Source organism: Odocoileus virginianus, chromosome 28 (assembly GCF_023699985.2).
Source record: "Odocoileus virginianus isolate 20LAN1187 ecotype Illinois chromosome 28, Ovbor_1.2, whole genome shotgun sequence".
In the NCBI taxonomy this organism is placed as follows: domain Eukaryota; kingdom Metazoa; phylum Chordata; class Mammalia; order Artiodactyla; family Cervidae; genus Odocoileus; species Odocoileus virginianus.
The window spans coordinates 3,566,517-3,591,263 of record NC_069701.1 but is presented as its reverse complement, the minus strand read 5'-3'; positions in this window follow the sequence as shown (position 1 = coordinate 3,591,263).

The following is a 24,747-nucleotide window of genomic DNA, read 5'->3' as shown; positions in this document are numbered from 1 at the left end:
TGTCAATAGGATTCACCAGGCAGGAATACTGGAGTGAGTTGCCATTTCTTCCTCCAGGGGATCTTCATGACCCAGAGATTGAACCCACATCTCCTGTGGCAGATTGAACCCTTCCCCTCCTACAATGTCTGGCAGATTTTTTTACCAGTGAATCACACAGGAAACCCAACAAGCCCACAATTCACATCACAATCAGTGGTGAAAAGATGAAAACTTTCTCTCTAATATCAGGAACAACATAGGTATATCCACTTTCACCATTTTTATTCAACATAATGTTGGAAGTACCAGCAAGAACAGTTAACCAAGAAAAATAAATAAAAGACATAAAAACTGGAAGGAAAGAAGTAAAATGGTCACCATTTGTACATAACATGTTATCGTAATAGAAAATACAAAAAATGTATTCAATACAGTACAATACTGGATAGAATTTGTAAGAATGGGAATCCCAAACTCCTTTCTGATCTAAAGAGGAAAGCAGTCAGTGTTTCTTCATTTAATATGGTATTACCTATACATTTTTTATAGAAAACATTTCCTATTAAAAAGGAAGTTTCCTTTTTTTTTTTCCTTATTTGAAGGTTTTAACTATAGTATGTTTTCTCAACTTAATGATAACACCAGTAACTCCAAAAAGTATACTTGTTCATATATAATTTGTAATATATGCATATTATGTAATATGTAATATGCATATACACAATATGCAATATGCATATGCAATAATATATGCATATTATGTATATATGTACACAGATAAAAAATAGGTGTGTGAGTATACACACACAGATATTTAAGTTACTGAATTGCTATGGAAATTAATCAATCAGGCAGCTAGAAAAAGTTGACTTGTAGCAACAGTGAGCCACATAAGTTCATTTGAGGAAACCACTATGGGCTCCAAGCACCAAGATCAGAATCTGAAAGTGAAGAATAATCTTCAACATGAATATCAAAGTAAAGTCTTCTCATCACAAAGCCTCCTATGCCAGCCACAATCACAACTGCATAATGGCTATCTTCTAATATTAAAGGGAAAAGAAAAAGAGTTTAGATCTTCATTTTACATCTTAAAAGGCATATATTCAAATTAAGAAACATAACATTAGATAAATTTGCATTATCAATCTGTCATTAACATGAATAAATCCCTTTTTAAGCATTAATGAAATATTATATGACAGTTAAGTAATTCATGTATCTTATTATTTATGTAGTATATTTTATCCAAGCTCAGAGCTCTTCAGAGCCATAAACTGAAGTAGACAAAAAATGATGAACATCAGTATTAGTTGTGGCAACAGAGCTCTGATTAGATCTTTGGGTGACATTACATTTTCTAAAATTACTTGCAGAATACATCATTAAAAAACAATATCAGACCAAATTTTCTTAACTAGAAAAGTAATCTTTTTAGTTTATTTCAAAACCAGTTTATTTCATCAAATCCAATCCCTTATTTACAGAACTATTTTTGAAGAGTTGGATTTTTGCTCATGAAAAAAAAAATCATCTGTAAAAACATCCATGGAAAGCTATTCTGAAGTCTTCTGATACACCATCCTAGTATTGTATAATCCTCATGGCTGAAAAATTTGCATTGCTATTTTATATATACCCATATTCTACAGTTATACCCCAAATATTTCTCTTCTGTCCTTTCAGATAATGGAACATATTTTATTATTGAGTCCCACATAGACTCTGATATCTCAAAATAATTGATTGCATAGTTTCCATCTTTTTTCTAATATCTACTTACTTCTGTTTTATTTTTTGGACAACGTAGAAGAAAAGATTCATAGGGAGACAGTAAATAAGAAAAGAGTAGGTGATCTCAGCAACAACTTTGACCTTTATCCTATGTTATCTGTATAATTCTCATTATCCTAGTTTGATCTTGCTTTCAGGTCAGCTACTTGTATCTGCTTGGGAATAACAAGTGCTAAGCTTTGAGATCTTTCTAGTACCTCTTCCACTGCCAGTTCCCTTCCACCTTCTCCATTAAACTGTGAGGCTCTTGGAACAATATGGTATGTGTGAAGAGAAATAGCTCATATCAAAATGACAGTAATCAAGGGGAAAACCCAGGAAACATATGTTGCTCTGCTAAAACATGCGTGCATGTGTGTGTGTGTGTACATTTTTTAATGAGGATATTCTCACTGTATCTCTTCACTGCTTTGCATGTGGGGGCATTCCTTTGTGAACGAATATCTTTCTCACACTTATTTTAAAATGCTTTTTTATCTAATCAAATATTTCACTGCTATTCTTTTTTCAAACTTTTGCTGTGATGCTTTACCCTTAGCATTTTAATTCTTTTTGAATCTTTCACAAATCAGGAAATTTCCAGCATATAAAGAAGACCTATAAACCTGCAAAACTCACTCATTTTCATTTAAGAAATAATTATTGAGAAATTCTGAGGTTCTGGGGGAACACTGCTGAGAAATCATATATAGTACCCCACTTGACTTTATTTTACTGAAGTCTAGCTCTGTGATCCTAACATGACTTCATTGTGCAGTCATTGGATTAACATGTTTTTAAGATTCCAAAAGCATTTTTCCTTAGTTAGTTATCTTTGGTTGCGCTGGGTCTTCATTTCTGCTCACAGACTTTCTCTGGTTGAAGTGAGCAGAGACCAATCTTGGTTGTGCAGTGCAGGGGCCCACTGTGGTGGCTTCTCCTGTCGTGGAGCGCAGGCTCTAGGTAATGGGCCTCAGTGGCTTCTCCTGTCGTGGAGCGCAGGCTCTAGGTAATGGGCCTCAGTGGCTTCTCCTGTCGTGGAGCGCAGGCTCTAGGTAATGGGCCTCAGTGGCTTCTCCTGTCGTGGAGCGCAGGCTCTAGGTAATGGGCTTCAGTCATTGCAGCACACGAGCTCGTGTGTCATTGCGACACATGGGCTTAGATGCTCCAAGTTATGTGGAATCTTTTGGATCAGGGGTCGAACCTGTATCCCTTACATTGGCAGGTGGATTCTTATCCACTGCACCACCAGGGAAGTCCTGAATTTGCATTTTGACTTGTATTGTTGTGTTTGAACATTGAATTTTCCAATACAAAGTGACTTTGGTTTTCCTGTGGCATTCCATACTCTGAGTAGTCTCTGAGTATTCTCACTCCAGCTCTTTCCCCATTGTCAGCGTTATACCTTAATCAGATTTGATTCTTCCAGGCACACATCCAATAAGTCTTTTGAAATAGTCTTCCCATTACAGGCATTTTGCAACCTAGAATGGTTTGACAATGATTTTTCAACTTTATGATATTGTAAAAAGTGATACACATTCAGTAGAAATCATACTTTGAATTTTGATCTTTTCCCTAGCTAGTGATAAGCGCTAGGGTACTCTCAGATGCTGGGCAGCCACGGTGAGGCTCAGCTTTTTGTTAGCTAGCTCCTTGTTAACTTCTCACAGTCATGACAGTAAACAACCAACATACCTACACCAACTCTGTACCCATACTCCATTCTATTTTTCACTTTTTGGACAGTATTAAATAAAACACAAGAGATATTCAGCAATTTGTTATAAAGTAGGCTTTTTGTTAGATGACTTTTGCCCAACTGTAGTCTAATGTAAGTGTTCTGAGCCCATTTGAAGTATACTAAGCTATAGGTGAGGTAAGAACAATGAGAATTGAAAATAACTAAGATGTCTTCCAAATTTTTGTGATCATTGTATGGCAAGCTATGGGTCTTTTCCAGAGCTCCTCCTGCCCCTGCAAAATAGTGTCAGCTCTCTTTATTCACTATGAATTGTTGCTCACAGAAATGAGAGTTATAATTCTCATGTCCCTCATCCTTTCCATTTTTACTGGAATTATAGGTTCATAGGTGACATCTTTCTGAGGTGGTGCTGAATAGCAAGGCAAAAAAAAAAAAAAAAAAGATAATTATCATATAATACAAACCTTAATCATGCAGTTAAGAGCAAAAAGATGTTTAAAAATGTTTCTTTGCTATTTCTCATAACCCTATGCTTTGGGTTAAAAAAAGAAAAAAAAAAAAAAACCTCCCTGAGGTTTTTGCTGCATCTATCTTATAAATGATTCTCTTTGATCAAAATCTAGTGCAAGCTCTCCTTTTTTTTTTTTCAAGTCATAGAGGCAGTGATTTCATATCACAGTATTTCAAATCTTGACAGCTCAGTGGGAGTGAGGAGAAGGAGGAGGGGGTTTATCTAAAGGAGAGGAAAAATGGGGGAGAAGAATTCAAAGTCAGGCCAAAGACGACAGGCAGAGCATGGCAGCAGCTGCTTAAACTGTTGCTTGATCTCTTCCAGATATTGGTGTGCTGAGGTGAGTGACAACTTCTAATTAAAACGGTAGCTGATTATCATGTAAGAAGTGACACAATTTATCTAAGACCTGCAACAGAAGATGAATCACTTTTATTTGTAGAAAATTCTAATTTAAAGATATGCATTTTTAGATGAACATCTGTGGTGTGTTTTTGATGGGAGACATGATAATTAAATCCTTTTTTATTTTGTTGTTGAAATGTTCATATTGTATTTTTGTCATGTATCAAATTTTATATTACCATAAACAACACTAAAGCAAGTCCTAAAAACTCACACACAGTTTAGAACTTTATACAGTTTAGAATTTTTGAGTGGTATAATTAGATGCCTAGATCATTATTACATGTTTGTATCTCACCAGAAATCCACTTGAGTATTAATTTTCAAAGCTAAATGATCTCTCTAGTAGACATATCTATTAAAACTGAGTCATAGAACTCTTGAGGGGCAAGTGTACATGACTGTCCTCAGGACACTGGCTGCTAGGTGTTTTATTATAGCTTTTTGAGAGCTAGAAAATAGATAGCTTTAGTTTCATTCTTTTTAGTGAACATCTTTCATGGTTAAGAGAAGCATCTGAAAATCATACATGTGAAGAATATGATTTTACTGTTCCAAAGGAAAGACATGCCACTATCATCTGAAATAGCTGTCTGTAGATTGGCAGAACTTGTATGGTTAAATTAAAGAATGCCATATATGAAGGGACAAATATTTCAATTAAAAAGAACAAAGTCAAATAAGCAGACATGAAAACTATAATATAAAATAATATATAGTATATAAGTCATTCTACATACTATCTATGAGTACATAAAATATTTTCTATGTTAGATACATTTGTAACATGCACAATCCTAAAAGATGATGGTGTGAAAGTGCTGCACTAAATATGCCAGCAAATTTGGAAAACTCAGGAGTGGCCTCAGGACTGGAAAAGGTCCGTTTTCATTCCAATCCCAAAGAAAGGCAATGCCAAAGAATGTTCAAACTACTGCAAAATTGCACTCATCTCACACGCTAGTAATGCAATGCTCAAACTTCTCCAAGCTAGGCTTCAAAAGTATGTGAACCGAGAACTTCCAGATGTTCAAGCTGGATTTTAAAAAGGCAGAGGAACCAGAGATCAAATTGCCAACATCTGTTGGATCATTGAAAAAGCAAGAGAATTCCAGAAAAACATCTACTTCTGCTTTATTGACTATGCCAAAGCCTTTGACTGCATGGATTGCAACAAACTGTTGAAAATTCTTCAAGAGAGGGGAATACCAGACCACCTCTCCTGCCTCCTGTGAAATCTGTATGCAGGTCAGGAAGCAACCAGTTAGAATTGGATATGGAACAACACATTGGTTCCAAATAGGGAAAGAAGTATATTGTCACCCTGCTTGTTTAACTTATATGCAGAATACATCATGAGAAATGCTGGGCTGGATGAAGCACAAGTTGGAATCAAGATTACTGGGAGAAATATCAATAACCTCAGATATGCAGATGACACCACCCTTATGGCAGAAAGTGAGGAAGAACTAAAGAGCCTCTTGATGAAAGTGAAATAGGAGCATGGAAAAGTTGGCTTAAAACTCAACATCCAGAAAACTAAGATCATGGCATCTGGTCCCATTCACTTCAGTTCAGTTCAGTTCAGTCGCTCAATCATGTCCGATTCTTTGTGACCCCATGAGTCACAGCATGCCAGGCCTCCCTGTCCATCACCAATTCCCAGAGTTTACTCAAACTCTTGCCCATTGAGTCGGTGATGCCATCCAGCCATCTTATCCTCTGTCATCCTATTCTCCTTCTGCCCCCAATCCCTCCCAGCATCAGGGTCTTTTCCAATGAGTCAACCCTTCGCATGGGGTGGCCAAAGTATTGGAATTTCATCTTCAGCATCAGTCACTCCAATGAACACCCAGGACTGATCTCCTTTAGGATGGACTTGTTGTATCTCCTTGCAGTCCAAGGGACTCTCAAGAGTCTTCTCCAACACCACAGTTCAAAAGCATCAATTCTTTGGTGCTCAGCTTTCTTTACAGTCCAACTCTCACATCCATACATGACCACTGGAAAAACAATAGACTTGACCAGACGGACATTTGTTGGCAAAGTAATGTCTCTGCTTTTTAATATGCTGTCTAGGTTGATCATAACTTTCCTTCCAAGGACTGTCTTTTAATTTCATGACTGCAATCACCATCTGCAGTGATTTTGGAGGCCCCAAAAAATAAAGCCAGTCACTGTTTCCACTGTCTCCCCATCTATTTGCCATGAAGTGATGGGATCTGATACCATGATCTTAGTTTTCTGAATGTTGAGTTTTGAGCCAACTTTTTACTCTCCTCTTTCATTTCCACCAAGAGGCTTATTAATTCCTTTTCACTTTCTGCCATAAGGGTGATGTCATCTGCATATCTGAGGTTATTGATATTTCTCCCGGCAATCTTGATTCCAGCTTGTGCTTCCTCCAGCCCAGCGTTTCTCATGAAGTACTCTGCATATAAGTTAAATAAGCAAGGTGACAATATACAGCCCTGACATACACCTTTTCCTATTTGGAAACAACCTGATGTTCCAGGCCCTGTTCTATCTGTTGCTTCCTGACCTGCATATAGGTTTCTCAAGAGTCAGGTCAGGTGGTTTTGTATTCACATCTCTTTCAGAATTTTCCACAGTTTATTGTGATCCACACAGTCAAAGGCTTTGGCATAGTCAATAAAGCAAAAAAAAAAAAAAAAAATTTTTTTTTTTTCCCCTGGAATTCTCTTGTTTTTTCGATGATCCAGTGGATATTGGCAATTTGATCCCCAGTTCTTCTGCCTTTTCTAAAACCAGTTTGAACATCTGGAAGCTCACGGTTCACGTATTGCTGAGGCCTGGCTTGGAGAATCATGAGCATTACTTTACTAGCGTGTGAGATGAGCACAACTGTGCGGTAGTTTGAGCACTCTTTGTGATTACCTTTCTTTGAGATTGGAACGAAAACTGACCTTTTCCAGTCCTGTGGCCAGTGCTGAGTTTTCCAAATTTACTGGTATATTGACTGCAGCACTTTCACAGCATCATCTTTCAGCATTTGAAATAGCTCAACTGGAATTTCATCCCCTCATTAGCTTTGTTCATAGTGATGCTTCCTAAGACCCACTTGACTTCATATTCCAGGATGTCTGGCTCTAGGTGAGTGATCACACCATCGTGATTATCTGGGTCATGAAGATCTTTTTTGTACAGTTCCTCTGTGTATTCTTGCCACCTCTTGTCAATATCTTCTGCTTCTGTTAGGTCCATGCCATTTCTGTCCTTTATTGAGCCCATTTTGCATGAAATATTCCCTTGGTATCTCTAATTTTCTTGAAGTGATCTCTAGTCTTTCTTCTTATGTTGTTTTCCTCTATTTCTTTGCATTGATCGCTGAGGAAGACTTTCTTATCTCTCCTGGCTATTCTTCGGAACTCTTCATTCAAATGGGAATATCTTTCCTTTTCTCCTTTGCTTTTCACTTTTCTTCTTTTCAAAGCTATTTGTAAGGCCTCCTCAGACAGCCATTTTGCTTCTTTGCATTTCTTTTCCATGGGGATGATCATGATCCCTGTCTCCTGTACAATGTCATGAACCTCTGTCCATTGTTCATCAGGCACTCTATCTATGAGATCTAGTCCCTTAAATTTATTTCTCACTTCCACTGTATAATCATAAGGGGTTTGATTTAGGTCATACCTGGCTGGTCTTGTGGTTTTCCTTACTTTCTTCAATTTAAGTCTGATTTTGGCAATAAGGAGTTCATGATGAGCCACAGTCAGCTCCCGGTCTTGTTTCTGCTGACTTTATAGAGCTCTCCTTCTTAGGCTGCAATGAATATAATCAATCTGTTTTCAGTGTTGACCATCTGGTGATGTCCATGTGTAGTCTTCTCTTGTGTTGTTGGAAGAGGGTGTTTGCTATGACCAGTGTGTTCTCTTGGCAAAAGTCTGTTAGCCTTTGCCCTGCTTCACTCCATACTCCAAGGCCAAAGTTGCCTGTTACTCCAGGTGTTTCTTGACTTCCTATTTTTGAATTCCAGTCCCCTATAAAGAAAAGGACATCTTTTTTGGGTGTTAGTTCTAAAAGGTCTTGTAGGTCTTCATAGAAACATTCAACTTCAGCTTCTTCAGTGTTACTGGTTGGGGCATAGGCTTGGATTGCCGTGATATTGAATGGTTTGCCTTGGAAACGAACAGAGATCATCCTGTCATTTTTGAGATTGCATCTAAGTACTGTATTTTAGACTCTTTTGTTGACCATGATGGCTACTCCATTTCTTCTAAGGGATTCCTGCCCACAGTAGTAGATGTAATGGTCATCTGAGTTAAATTCACCCATTCCAGTCCCTTTTAGTTTGCTGATTCTTAGAATGTCAACATTCACTCTTGCCATCTCCTGTTTGACCACTTCCAGTTTGCCTTGAATCATGGACCTAACACTCCAGGTTCCTATGCAGTATTGCTCTTCACAGCATCGGACCTTGCTTCTATCACCAGTCACATCCACAACTGGGCATTGTTTTTGCTTTGGCTCCATCCCTTCATTCTTTCTGGAGTTTTTTCTCCACTGATTTCCAGTAGCATATTGGGCACCTACTGACCTGGGGAGTTCCTGTTTCAGTATCCTATCATTTTGCCTTTTCACACTGTTCATGGGGTTCTCAAGGCAAGAATGCTGAAATGGTTTGCCATTCCCTTCTCCAGTGGGCCACATTCTGTCAGACCACTCCACCATGAACCCTCCATCTTGGGTGGCCCCACACGGCATGGCTTAGTTTCATTGAGTTAGACAAGACTGTCGTCCATGTGATCAGATAGGCTAGTTTTCTGTGATTATGTTTTCATTGTGTCTGCCCTCTGATGCCCTCTTGCAACACCTCCCATCTTACTTGGGTTTCTCTTACCTTGGATGTGGGTAGCTCTTCATGGCTGCTCCAGCAAAGCACAGCCACTCATCCTTACCTTGGACAAGGGATATCTCCTCACTGCCCCCTCTCCTGACCTTGAACGTGGAATGGTTCCTCTTGGCCATCCATTATTTCATGGCAAATAAATTGGGAAACAGTGGAAACAGTAACAGACTTTATTTTGAGGGGGCGGGGGGTCCAAAATCACTGCAGATGGTGACTTCAGCCATGAAATTAAGACACTTACTCCTTGGAAGAAAAGTTATGACCAACCTAGACAGCATATTAAAAAGCAGAGGCATTACTTTGCCAACAAAGGTCCGTCTAGTCAAAGCTATGGTTTTTCCAGTAGTCATGTATGGATGTGAGAGTTGGACTATAAAGAAAGCTGAGCACTAAAGAATTGATGCTTTTGAACTGTGGTGTTGGAGAAGACTCTTGAGATTCCCTTGGACTGCATTGAGATCCAACCAGTCCATCCTAAAGGAAGTCAGTCCTGAATGTTCACTGGAAGGACTGATGTTGAAGCTGAAACTCCAATACTCTGGCCACCTGATGCAAAGAACTGACTCATTTGAAAAGACCCTTTTCAAATTATGCTGGGAAAGATTGAAAGTGGGAGGAGAAGGCAATGATAGAGGATGAGATGCTTGGATGGCATCACTGACTCAGTGGACGTAAATTTGAATAAACCCCAGGAGTTGGTGATGAACAGGGAGGCCTGGCGTGCTGCAGTCCATGTGGTCGCAAAGAGTCATACATGACTGAGAGATTGAACTGACTGACTGACTGACACATGCACATAGATATATAATTATACATTCATATATTATAGATTCACACATATATAGTGTACACATATATACATGGCATATTATTATATTTATGTAAATAATTTCTATAATATATGCATATAATACTATGGATGCCTTGAATACATTACTTGTATTAGTGCTTTTGACCCTTGACTAAGAGGATTTGTGGTGCTATTTTTCTACACAAAAATATACACATAAATTTAGAGTTGACCCTCCATATTCATGATTGCACATTTGTATATTCTACCTCCATGAATTGTGTAGTACTATAGCATGTATTTATTTTTAAAAAATTCATGTATAAGTGGATGCACACCATTCAAACCTGTATTGTTCAAGAGTCAACTATGTATATGTGTATGTATATTTATATGTATATGTATATGTATATGATATATATACCAGGCTTCCCTGGTGGCTCAGATGATAAAAGAATCATCCTGCAGAGTGGGACTCCTGGGTTTGATCCCTGGGTTGGGAAGATTCCCTGGAGGAGGGCATAGTAAGTCATTCCAGTATTTCTGCCTGGAGAATCACATGGACAGAGGAGCCTGGCAAGCTCAGTCTACAGGGTCACAACTAGTCAGACACGACTGAATGACTAAGCACAACAGCACAACAATAAGTATATATAATATCATGCATTCCCTGGTGGCTCAGTTGGTAAAGAATCTGCCTGTAATGCAGGAGATTGCCTGCAATGCAAGAGACCCAGCTTTGATCCCTGGGTTGGGAAGATCCCCTGGAAAAGGAAATGGCTACCCACTCGAGTATTTTTTTCCTGGAAAGAAGAGCCTGGTGGGGTTCTAAAAGACCCATGGGGTCCCAAGAGTTGAACATGCCTTAGTGACTAAACCAGCATATATGTTACATGGACTTCCCTAGTGATTCAGTTGTAAAGAATCTGCCTGCCACTGCAGGAACTGTAAGTTCGATCCTGGGTTAGGAATATCCTCTGAAGAAAGAAATGGCAACCCACTCCAGTATTCTTGCCTGGGAAATCCCATGGGCAGCAAAGCCTGATGGGCTACAGTTCATGGGGTCACAAAAGGGAGATGGACATGATTTGGCAACTAAAGAACAATATATGCTTTATATATATATTCATACATGCAGTTTAGAAACATATATACACACACACACCTACTCACGGATATCACATTATGGCTGTGGGTATCAAATAAGTGTTCCATCTGTTTTTTCTATGAGCTTCCTCTAAATTTGGTTCTTCACATATTTACTGCTTTGAACTCGCTATTGCTGCTCTAAGTTCATACAGCAATATCAGACATGGCCAAAATTCAGTTGGCTTCATTTACCTAAAGTAATGGCTGCTGATGGATGAGAAATAGGAACCATATGTACTCCCTGCATCTAACTGAGTGGTCTGCTGAGAGCCAAAATTTTGAATATTTTGATTTCATCAGATTTAGTTTCTCTATTGAGTTCTGTATATGGGATCAGTATGCATAAGGAGAGAAAGAAAGAATACAAAACAGAATTCTGTAGTTTTATGATTATTATCACTGGTAATCTATAGAGTTTTCCCTTTGAAGCAAGTACTGGCACATCCATATAAGAGACAAGGGAATGGAGGCTAAACCAGGTTACATGTGGTTGGAAAATTAATAAGGGGTAGAGCTTGAACTCAAACCCTGCTCTGGCTCCAAAGAGTTCTTTACATTATGTGGCCTGCTTGTTTTCTTAGTATCAAGTCAAGACTTGTGGAATTGCTCATCTGTCACTGCCCCTGGAGGGTCCAGAGGGAGCCTGCTTGACAATGATTCATGAGCCGGAGTCCCTATTTAAGAAGACTCCCAGCTCTCACCGCATCTTGCTGATCCCTTTGCATTTGTTTAACATATGAGTTAGCTTAGTCACACAGAGAAAACATGAATTTAATGGGTGCAGCAGTTAAAGAAGGATCATGATGCTAGACATACATTTTTTGATCTCTTCTCCCCTCAGTGATGAATGATTTTGTATCACATAAGTAAGCAAACGGTCTTCAATTTAATCTATATTAAGATTTATCTATATATGTAAATGTTTAAGGACAATGAGAGAGGGACTTTCTCAAAAAAAAAAAATGTGCTAATTATCAATGGTTATAGAGATTCCACTAAAATAAGTAATTACCATTGGATGGGGCTCAAAAGTGACCTATGCTACATTAACTTGAAGTCACATTCATGATGAAAGAGTTCTATCTCCTCTCCTAGTCCAGTAATCCCACCAGTTTGTACACAGCACATGGTCCAAGTCATAGAGTTAACTGCCCATAATGACTCAATGAAAGCATGGCAGGGTGAATATAAAAGGATTATGGGCCAGGAAACTGATGGTAAAAGCAAGGCTGAATATAAGATCTACAAGTCAGTGATCCTCTGCTGCTGCTAAGTCACTTCAGTCGTGTCCGACCCTGTGTGACCCCATAGACGGCAGCCCACCAGGCTCTGCCATCCCTGGAATTTTCCAGGCAAGGGTACCGGAGTGGGGTGCCAATGCCTTCTCCGCAGTGATCCTCTAAATCTCCTCTAAAATCTTCTGTGCACCCTTAGAGTTAAAATAAGTTCAAATAATCATATAGAAACATGTCAGAAGCATTTCTGTTCCTTTCCAAATATGTTTACAAACCCCAGCTATCCTACATTCATAAATTCTTGTAGCTATAGAGTTCTTGATCTAGCTTCTATCTCACATCACTTGGTGATGTTTTTCATGGTTCCATGTTAACTTAAATGGGAAATATAACTTCCTTTAAAATTATTTATCTAGTGCTGTGATTATGTGAGTGATTTGGATGTATGTATATGGGAGAATGGGGGATGATGGAGAGAGAAATAGAGGGACTTTTTTGAAAGTGGTTTAGTTTGTGTAATAATAAGAAAACTCTAGAAATTTCCCAATAACTACTTTTCATAGATTTTTAAGGTCCCTGTCCAAATAAAAAGCCACCTGAAGGACTTATGCATGCTTATTGATGACAGTTACTCAATGGTCACCTTTAAAGTTCCAGGTCATCAGGGAATATATGTAGGGCAAAATAGCTGGGGAAAACTTTTTTCTCTAATATCCTTAAAACACTAGAGACCATTGAGATATAATGATGAGTTTAAAAATGCTACTTGAATTATCTACCATTTAGATGGGAAAGTCTACTGCAATGACTGCCAGATACAGGAGAGCTAGGATCATGTCAGTATTGCACATTATGTATGACCAGGGCTTAACGGAATCTGTACCATAATGGAGCTTATAGATGTATTGAATGAAAGGAAAACGACTTTCAGTTTAGCATTTTGTCTTATTATGTTTCCCTGCCACCTTTGGACTTTTGTTTCTATTCTAATGTAGGTATTTTAACTTCTTAAGAAGTACCCCCCCCCCCCGCCCCCGCTACTATTAATTATGCATACACTTTAACTTTACTTTTCAAGGATGGGAACAAAATGTGTCAGGATTGTGTGGAGGGAGTCAATAAAGCTCATCCACCCAGGGAAGGTGTAGTAACAAATCAGGCAGAGAACTAAGGCAAGTGGTGTGGGAAACAGACCATAAAAAGGATGGTAGAGATGAGAATAAACAATGTTTACACTTACTTGAAGGAACTGCACTAGGTATTTGACAGAAATGGTCTCATTTAAGCTTCAGTAGGATACTATATATGATATATTCATTATAATTTCTATTTTAGACAAAAAATTCTAAGAGAAATTGTTTTAAGTTTTAAAATGTCATAAAATGATAGGGGGGAACATAATTCAAATCCACATCATTTTATTTTCAAATACCTTTGTGCTATGCTGTGCTTAGTTGCTAAGTCATGTCTGACTCTTTGTGACCCTGGATGGTAGCCCGTCAGGTTCCTCTGTCCATGGGGTTCTCCAGGCAAGAATACTGGAGTGAGTTGCCATTCCCTTCTCCAGGGGATCTTTCTGACCCAGGAATCAAACCAGAGTGTCCTGTACTGCAGGTGGATTCTTTACCAGCTGAGCTACCAGGGAAAGCCCCAAATACCTTTGTACATTTCCATAATGACCTAAGTAAATAAATAAATAAGTAAATAAAAGTTTTGATATATTTAAAACCTCTTCTTCAACATTTATGCTTGCTTTTATAGTAGAAATTCATTTTGTGGCTTCTTGGATTGGTAATGGAAAAGGATGTATCAAGGTGTATTTTTTTTCTTATAAATTAAGTAATAGCAAAGAGGTTGAACCCCTAACTTCAACCATATATAATAATTAACTCAGAATCAATCAAAAATGTGTAAGATCTAAAACTATAAAACTCTCAGAAGAAAACATGGGGATATATTTTCATAATAAGAAATTTGGCAATATTTTCTTAGATATAACAATAGAATTACACACAATAAGGAGAAAAATAGCTGAATAATAGTTTCACAAAATTGAAATCTTTTGTATTTTAAAGTACTCCTTCCAAAAAACTAAAAGAAAATCCAAAGGATAGGATAAAATACTTGCAGATTATATATGTAAAAAGGATTTGATCTAGGTTCTATAAAGACTTCGTACAAAGTAAAAATAAAGACAACAGCAACAAAAGGACAAACCCAATGAAAACAATAAAATGATTTGAACAGACATATCCCCAAAAAGGATGTACAATGACCAATAAGGACATAAAAATTCCCAGTATCATTAGTCATCAAGGAAATACAAATCAAAACCTCAAGGAGATACCACTAAACTAGTAAGCAAGGTATTGAATTACCCACAATCCTTGGGGATATGTTGCCCACCATTCTCAGCTCAGGATATCAATTAAGAATCATTTGTGCTACTTCCTCCTTATCTCCCTGCTTTCTTTCTATCGATTGTTGTATTTACTGCTCCCCAGATGATGCCTTGACTGTGCACTTACTCTTAGTCTGCCTCACACAACGAAGCAAAGTTGGGCCAGAACAGTGCCAACCACATCTCTACTGGAACCAGGTTCTACTTCCACCATCATTATATCTCCCATAAACTTCAGTTTTGAATTAAGACCTAAAATAAATGTAATAAGCTAATAATTCGCAATGAACAAAATGAAATATTCAAAGAACAATGAGTTATCATACTGTGCAGTTCTTTAAAACTGATTTGTTTTAGGAGAATTGGCCAACTTAACCTTAACAATTACACTGGCCTGTTAGTTTTCTCCTTATCAATAGTTTTCCCCTGAATTAGCATTTCCATTCAGCAATTTTTTTTTTTGAGAGCCTACTGAATTCCAGCAAGAACTACAAATATGAATAAGATATAATCCCTACTCTGCAAGAGCACCTAGTTTATTTATTTTTTTACAAATAAATAATACAAATATTTATTAGAGAATTATCTAGCTTGGTTTCAATACACTAACATTAAAAGAAAAGAGAAATAGAAACAGCAGAGGATACATCACCAAATAGGTTTTTTGGGAAAAGGTCTCAGCTAGCGCATCTGCTCCACGGGTGAGACTTCAAAATTGCAGTTCTGGGTTCCTGCTTTTAATCCTCGGTTGCAAACTGGTAACATCAATCTGTGAGCAAATTGCAGCTCTGGTTTCATGTTAATTTTGTTTTTTTGTCCTGTAAAACTTGGAATGTTGTTAAGCCTGGGGCTTGGTTGACCAGTACTCCCCCAGGGGCTCAACAATTTCAGAATTTGTCTCCAATCTTATCTATGGTGCCTCAAATCTTGCATTCACAGCAGGCAGTCAGGGCACTCAAAGTCAGGGCAGTGTCCAGGCAGGTGAAAAGCTAGGTCACAGGCCTGCTCTGCTTTGTCTCTGAAGCCTGAACAAGACTATTGATTTAATTTCCCTAAGAGTATTTTTTCACATCCTACTGGCCATCTGTTTGTCTACTTTGGAGAAATGTCTGTTTAGGTCTTCTGCCTGTTTTTCCGTTGGGTTGTTTCTTTGGTTGTTGTTGAGTTGTATGAGCTATTTGTATATATTTTGGATATTAAGCCCTTGTTGGTCACATTGTTTGCAAATATTTTCTTCCATTTTGTAGGTTATTATTTTCATTTTGTTTATTGTTTCCTTTGCTGTGCAAAAACTTTGATTAGGTCTCATTTGATTTTGTTTTTATTTCTATGGCCTTGGGAGTCTGTCCTAAGGAAACATTGGTACGTTTTGTATTAGACAATGTTTTATGAACTTTGTTGTGAAGTCTGTTTTGTCTGATAAGAGTATTGCCACCCCTGCTTTCTTTTCATTTCTATTTGCATGAAATATATTTTCCCATCACCTCACTTTCAATCTTTATGTGTCCTTTGCCCTAAAGTGGGTCTCTTATAGGTAACATATTGAAGGCTCTTGTTTTTTCACCCAACCTTCCATTCTGTGTCTTTTGATTGGAGTATATGTAGTCCATTGACATTCAAGGTAATTATTTATAGATCTGTATTTTTTTTTTCTTTTTGCCATTTTAAACCTTGTTTTCCTGTTCTTTATTTGGCTGTGCTGGGTCTTTGTCATGGCACGAGCTATCTTTTAGTTGTGGCATGTAAACTGTTAGCTGTGGATGTGTGATTTAGTTCCCTGATCAGGGATCGAACCCTGGCCCTCTGCATTGAGAGCATGGAGTCTAAGCCACTGGACCACCAGGGAAGTCTCCCTGTTGATTTATATTTCTTCTTTGTCCCTTTCTTTTTCCTGTTGTGGTTTGATGAGTTTCTTTTGTATTATAGTTCCATTCTTTGTGTGTGTGTGTGTGTGTGAATTTATTGTATTTTTTTTTATTTCAAAGTTTTAATTTTTTTATTTTTCTATTTTTTTTCCATTTATTTTTATTAGTTGGAGGCTAATTACTTTACACTATATGCAAAACAGAAAAAGAGACACAGAGGTACAGAACAGACTATTGTATGTTTTTGATTTGTGGTTACCCTGGTTTTCAAGCACGTTAACCCCTTCTTATATCTACTTGCCATAGACTGGTAGTCACACACCCCCAGGTGTGGTCACATTGAAGCCAGTCCCAGTCCTCTCCCCACGTCTGATATCTGAAGCCAGAGTTCCAGCGCCCCGCCCTGCCCGCTCCAGTGGACTTGCATGTCAGGCTGGGGCGTGCCTGGTGGCAGCACTGACCGTCTATGCAGCTCTTCCTCTGCTCCGGCTGCCAAAAACAGGGTGCTGCGTGCTCCTCGGAGGCTGTGAAGCTCCCCTTCTGTCCTGGCTGATCTCCTTGCCAGTGAGGAGGCTTCTAGTTTAAAGGCTATGAGAATCAAGTAAAAATGTAACTACAGACGATGAGACAAAAGCCAAATTGAGGGGCAGGAAATTGCCTATGATATCAGTCTCCATTGGGAAATAAAGTACCTGGAGTATTAAAGCATCCCTAAGAATATAAGAACAAAAGTATTTCATTTATCAGTGCATTGAATAAGAGTCACTATTAAAGGTAGTTGGAAGATGCTTTGATATAAGTCACTGAGAGTGGGGAGATAACACCTCTAAGAGGAGTGTTACTCAGGCTGAACTGCATCTGAATTAGATTTGCTCTGGTACTTTTGCTTTACCACACAGACATGAGTGCACACATATACGAACACACATAGTAGGTGCTGAATCACGAAGGAGAGGCTGTGTGCCCCACAAGTATTCTTCATCACGCTCTCTCTCTGTACCATGCTGGTCCTCTCCTGGAAATTTCCTGCCCCTTAATTTGGTTTTTGTGGGTTACATTTTTACTTGATTCTCATAGCCTTTAAACTAGGTGCTCTTGCAGAGTAGGGCTAATATATTTTTCATATTTGTAGTTGTTACTGAAATTCAGTAGGCTGTCAAAAAAAAAAAAAAATTGCTGAATGGAAATGCTAATTCAGAGGAAAACTATTGATAAGGAGAAAACTAACAGGCCAATGTAATTGTTAATAAAAATAAAAATTACATCAAATTATTAATTTGATGTTTAGTTTCATATTACCTTTTCTTCTCAAAACAACCATAGCCTCACTTACATATGATGCATGTGTGTGCTCACTCACTCAGTCATGTCCAATTCTTTGTGACCCCATGGACTGTAGCCAGCCAGGCTCCTCTGTCCATGGAATTCCCCCGGCAAGAATACTGGAGTGGGTAGCCATTTCCTTCTCCAGGGGATCTTCCCGACCCGGGGATTGAACCCTCATCTCTTGCATCTCCTGCATTAGCAGGCAGATTCTTTACCACTGTGCCACCTGGGAAGACCTTACATTTGGTATAAACTAATAAAATTGCTTCATACTTGACTGACAATATATTAACAGAAGCAAAGAGAACAAGTTTCTATTATATTCTGATAGATAAGTCTATAAACCAGCCTGGATCTGAATCTCAGTTTCTAAGTTTGTCCTGGTCCAATATGGGTGTATACCTGCTCCTGTAAAACCCGTGTCTCCGCTTGTGCTCTAAACCTCATCTCCTTCTCCTTCTTTAGATTCATATCCTTCATTTACTTGTATTTTATCTCTCTCTCTATTCCTCTCTTTTTTCTCTCACTGCCTCCATTTTTCTATTCAGGATTTTTCTCTTAGAATGAAAAAACAAAACAAAACAAACAAAAAAAAAAACTCCCTAGGTTGGACAGTAAAACACTATAAGACTTGACCCTTAACCTCCTTTCCAAAATGATCTCAAACGTGTCTCAAAGGTGTCCACTGAATTACAGCCACTCTTTAATTCTTAGATGCTAAGTTCTGTCTCCTCCAGGGACACTTACACTTGTTGAAATCTCTTCTTGCAGAAATTATCCTTTGTAGCTACTATATGGTTTGGATTTTTAAAAGCATTTTTAGGCATAAATGCCTTGGGTCTCTATTGTCATGGTGGGTGGGTGGTTACCTCTGTAGCTGTTTAAACTCCATTTAGTCAAATCCATGAGATGGTGCCCATGGAACAACAGACTGGTTCCAAATAGGAAAAGAAGTACATCAAGGCTGTATATTGTCACCCTGCTTATTTAACTTATATGCAGAGTACATCATGAGAAACGCTGGGCTGGATGAAGCACAAATGGGAATCAACATTGCCGGGAGAAATATCAATAACCTAAGATACGCAGATGACACCACTCTTATGGCAGAAAGTGAAGAACTAAAGAGCCTCTTGATGAAAGTGAAAGAGGAGAGTGAAAAAGTTGGCTTAAAACTCAACATTCAGAGAACTAAGATCATGGCATCTGGTCCCATCACTTCATGGCAAATAGATGGGGAGACAGTGGAAACAGTGACTGACTTTATTTTTGGGGGCCTCCAAAATCACTGCAGATGGTGATTGCAGCCATGAACTTAAAAGATGCTTACTCCTTGGAAGGAAAGTTATGATCAACCTAGACAGCATATTAAAAAGCAGAGACATTACTTTGTCAACAAAGGTCTGTCTAGTCAAGGTTATGTTTTTTCCAGTAGTCATGTATGGATGTGAGAGTTGGACTATAAAGAAAGCTGAGCATTGAAGAATTGATGCTTTTGAACTGTGGTGTTGGAGAAGACTCTTGAGAGTCCCTTGGACTGCAAGGAGATCCAACCAGTCCAACCTAAAGGAAATCAGTCCTGAATATTCACTGGAAGGACTGATGCTGAAGCTGAAGCTCCAATACTTTGGCCACCTGATGTGAAGAGCTGACTCACTGACAAAGACCCTGATGCTGGGAGGGATTGAAGGCAGGAGAAGAAGGGGGCAACATAGGATGAGATGGTTGGATGGCATCACCAACTCAATGGACATGAGTTTGAGGAAGTTCTGGGAGTTGGTGATAGACAGGGAGTCGTGGCGTGCTGCAGTCCATGGTGTCACAAAGAGTCGGAGATGACTGAGCAACTGAACTGATATATTCAAATGCCATACTTCAAAATAACCTTTTCTAACTCAGGATCCAAGTTGCCTACCTGTTTAGTCACCATTTTTATATCACATGTTTTTTTTTTTTTTTTTGCTTCACGTCTTTTATTACAATCAGACAACCTGAATGTTGAGGCTTCCCTAGTAGCTCAGTGGTAAAGAATCTGCCTGCTGATGCAGGAGATGGAAGTCCAATCCCTGGGTGGGGAATATCCCCTGGAGAAGGAAATGGCAACCCACTCCAATATTCTTGCCTGGGAAATCTCAGGGAGAGAGGACCCTAATGGGCTACAGTCTGTGAGGTCCCAAAAGAGTCAGACTTGACTTAGTGACTAAACAACAACAGCATAAATTTCGTGTTTATGCAGTAATTATTTTGTTTATGGGCTTATTATTTTCTTTCTCATTTATTTAATCATTCCAAACTTATATGGCCTACTGAGTGCCAGGTAGTACTCTAGGCAATGAAGATACATCATGTTTGCACCCACTTCAAAATAGGCAGAATTTTGCTTATTTTCTTTTCATTCCCATGTTGGTTGCCAGAACAAAGGAATTAGATTGTTATGTATTAGTCTCTTGTCAAAAATATTTTGAATGTATTAGTAAAATGGGTAAATGCATAAATTAACCTCCACTCAAATGAATGCAAAAATTTAACCTGTTTTTTTTTTCTTTTTTTCTGTGCCCAGTTCATATCCCTAGGCCTTCTGTGTGTTGCAGCCTATTCCCTTCTTTTCCTTAAATTTTTAAAAATTGTTTTAAACTAATTTCTATTTGAATATAGTTGATTTACAATATTGTATTAGTTTCTGCTGTACAGAAAAGTGAATCAGCTATTTATATACATCCACTCTTTTTAGATTTCCTTCCCATGTTGGTCATTACAGAGTATTGAGTATTGAGTAGAGTTCCCTCTGGTATATATCAGGTCCTTATTATCTATTTTATATATAGTGTGTATACTTTATCTCCCCCCACCTCCGACACCCAGCCCAGTCCGTTCTGATGATAAAGCTATTCCAGTGCTTGAGGGTTTTCTCCAAAGTAGGCCAGAAATCAGAAATGCTTATACTCATGAAAAGCCCACAGCCAGTAACTGAGAGGATGCGGGTATAAGCATCCTGTAGTGATGGCCGTTCTTGTATTAGAACTCTTACCGTGTCAGTTCTCTAAGGGTTTCCCCCCCAGGATTCAGTTCCAGTCACTTAAAGGCAACACTGCCAGTTGCCTTTACAATGTGCCATGCATTACTGGCTTCCTTCCCCTACTTCTCTATCTTCATTACTCCAATACCAAAATCTCCTTCATGTACTAAATAATTACTAGGACTAGTATCCTGTTATTATGATCTGCTCCTGCAGTATCCATACTAAACTACCCAGTTCCCCCAAATCCTTCTCCAACTGTGGAAAGATGCCTGAACTTGCTAAGTTAACACCTAGAAGAGGCATTTGGAAGATTCTAATGTACCAAGTGACTATTGAGCTGAGTCTTGAAAGAGGTCCTCAGTTTATTTCCCAGGCTTTCCTCTCATGTATAATCTCCCCCTTTCAAACACACAGCATGCATTTTACAGTATTACATAAATGAGTAAAATGAAAATCATAATTAAATAATTACAACCATTATACATCATGATCAAAATGTAATGATTACCTTCCTGGTCACAGCATTATACAAAGCAAATCATCTCTCCTTGGCACTTAGTCCTCAAAATATGAGATATTAATGCACATAAACATTTGAAACAACATGCTTATATAGATTATAATTATGACCTTGATGTCAAATAAATACTGGTCTATCTTTCAATAAGCAAAATGAAAACACTAACATTCAAATTTTGAAAACATATGTCTTATTAAGGCTTCCCTGTTGATTCAGTTGAAGAATCCACCTGTAATGCAGGAGATCTGGGTTTGATCCTCAGTTGGAAAGATCCCCTGGAGAAGGAAATAGCAACCCATTCCACTATTCTGTGACCTTAAAAGTCATATGACATCATTACTCTATTGGTTAACAGCCACAAATCACCTGATTTAATGAGATGGACCATAGATTCCATTCTTGTAGTGAAGACAGTTAAATAATTTGAAGGTCATGTTCTAGAATCACCAGAGTGATACTATTGGCATTTGGAAATTAAATAAATTTAAAATAAAATAAAATTATTTTGCTTCTTCCTATTTCTTCTGTATTCCAGGAATACAATATTTATCTAGGAAATTTATATTCTTAATTCCTCTCATTCAAGTAAATGAAAAATATCCCATCCAACTAGCTAAATATCATTCTTTTAAAGCATGATAATCATTTGAAATCCAATCTTTGTCAAAATGTGGAAAAAAATGAAACTTCCTCAAATTTTCTGATTGCAAATCTTATTTAAAATTTTCTTAAACCCTTTATTCCTATGTAGTAATCAAGTGAAGTACAGAATTATCAAGCATAAAAAATCTGATTGACTTAAAATATCCACGAAATTGGGAATGAGCTAATGATGTAGCTTTGAATTACTGGGGTACTGTTTTCAAATTACTGATTGATTTTTGCCCATTTTTGTTTTCTTTTTTCAGTATTTTTAGAAATGCTTGTAGGTAATATAGATACTTCCTTTGATTTTTATGTTCTGTGTTGAAGACATAACAGGTAAGTGTGGCTCTGAAAAGTTATGTAGTTAATGTTGTATATGAAAAATATTAATTTTACTAATAAACTAATTGTTTTAAAAAATTGTAAGTCAAATTTCAAATTGCCAATGATTCTGGATGAAGGATTCTTGATGACTCTATTATCTTTAAGTAAATATAATCTTATGCAAAGTATTGTAGTCTGTATAGTTAATGTGTGCATGCATATTTCTAGTTTTAATGGTTGCATAGGCATGGCTGGATAATATTCCATTGCAATATACCACATTTTTAGTCATTCAGCCACTGATGGTCACTTAGATTGTTTCTATACCTTGGCTATTATGAATAATACCGACTAATCCATCTAATACTAATAACATTTGACTGCAGATATATCTTTCAAGAACGGTTTTTTTGTTTTATTTTTTAAAATTTTTTTTTGTCTTTGAATATAGACCCAGAAGTGGGATTGTTGGATTATATTGTAAACTTAAACAAAAAAGTGTGCGTGCTCTGTCATGTCCAATTCTTAGGCACCCTCTGGACTGTAGCCTGGCAGGCTTCTCTGTCCATGGAGTTCTCCAGGCAAAAATACTGGAGTGAGTTGCCGTTTCTTACTCTAGAGGATCTTCCTGACTCAGAGATCAAACCAACATCTCTTGTGTCTCCTGCATTAGCAGGTGGATTCTTTTCCACTAGCATCACCTGGAGTTTTACAGTCATTTTATTTATTTATTTATTTTTTGAGGAACTTCCAAATTGTTTCCTATAGTGGCTGCAACAGTTTACATTCCCACTGTCAGTGCAGAAGTATTTCTTTTTCTCCACTTTGTTGCTAACACTTGTTTTCTTTTTAATGCTAGTCATTCTAAGAGATGTGAGGTACTATTTCATGGTTTCAGTTCACATTTCCCTGAAGTAAGTGATGCTGGATATTTTGCTATTTATGTGTTGGCCATAGTTATATCTTCTCTGGAAAAAGTGCCTACTCTATTCCTCTGCCTATTTTTAAATTGGATTAATTTGAATTTTTGCTATTACATTGTATTAGTTCTTTATACATTTTAGATATTAACCCCTTTATTGAACATGTGGTTTGTGAATATTTTCTCTCCTATCATAGGCTGCCTTTTCATTTTGTTGATAGTTTCCTTTGATGCACAGAAACATTTTAGCTTAATGTAGTACCACTTCTTTATTTTTGTTTCTGTTGCTTGGACCTTTGGTACTAAATCTAAATAATCATTCATTACTAAGACTGATGTCAAGGAGATTATCCTTATGTTTTTCTCTAGGGCTTTTATGTTTTCAGTCTTTCCTTGAAGTCTTTAATCCATTTTGATTTGACAGTTGTGTATGGGGAAGATAGGGGTATGACTTCATTATTCTGTATGAGGCTGTCCAGTTTTCCCAGGACTATATGGTGAAGAGACCTTTCTTTATCCATTGTATATTTTTGGATCCTTTGACATAAATTAATTGACCATATATACAGGGGTTTATTTCTGAGGTCTCTCTTCTTTCCTGTGCATCTGTCTTTTTCCAGGCCAATTATCATACTGTTTGATTACTATAGTTTTGTAATATAGTTTGAAATCAGGGTGAATGATGCACTCAGCTTTGTTCTTCTTTCTCAAGATTGCTTCTAAGAATTAATATTTTGAAAATGTCCATTCTTCCCAAAGTGACTTATAGATTTAGTGTGATCCCTATCAAAGTCCCAAAGGAATTTTTTAATAGAAAGAAAATCCTAAAATTTGTATAGAATAACAAAAGTCTCCAAAGAGCCAAAATTTTTTATTCTTTAAAATGTTTATTTTCAATTTAAAATTCAGTTTTGATTGTAACTCTTTTTTCTCCTAATTTAAAAGATAATTGCTACTCTTTTAGGAGGTTCAAGAAGGAGGGGAATTATGTACACATTTGAATAATTCATGTTGATGTATTGCAGAAATCAAACCAATATTTTAAACCAATAATCAATCAATTAAAAATAAATTAAATAAATATAATTTTAAAAAGATAATTGTAGAATACAGTAATCTCAAAACTTTGTTAATGGAATTAGGCTACATAAAGAAATAATTTATATGGCAATAAGTGTACCAAGAAGGAGGACAAAACAGAGTTATATTAGAATTTTTGTATATTATTAAAATTAATTGACAATACTTGAATTAAATAATTTTAAGTTAAATATGAATTGCAATCTTCAGAGAAACAATTGGAAA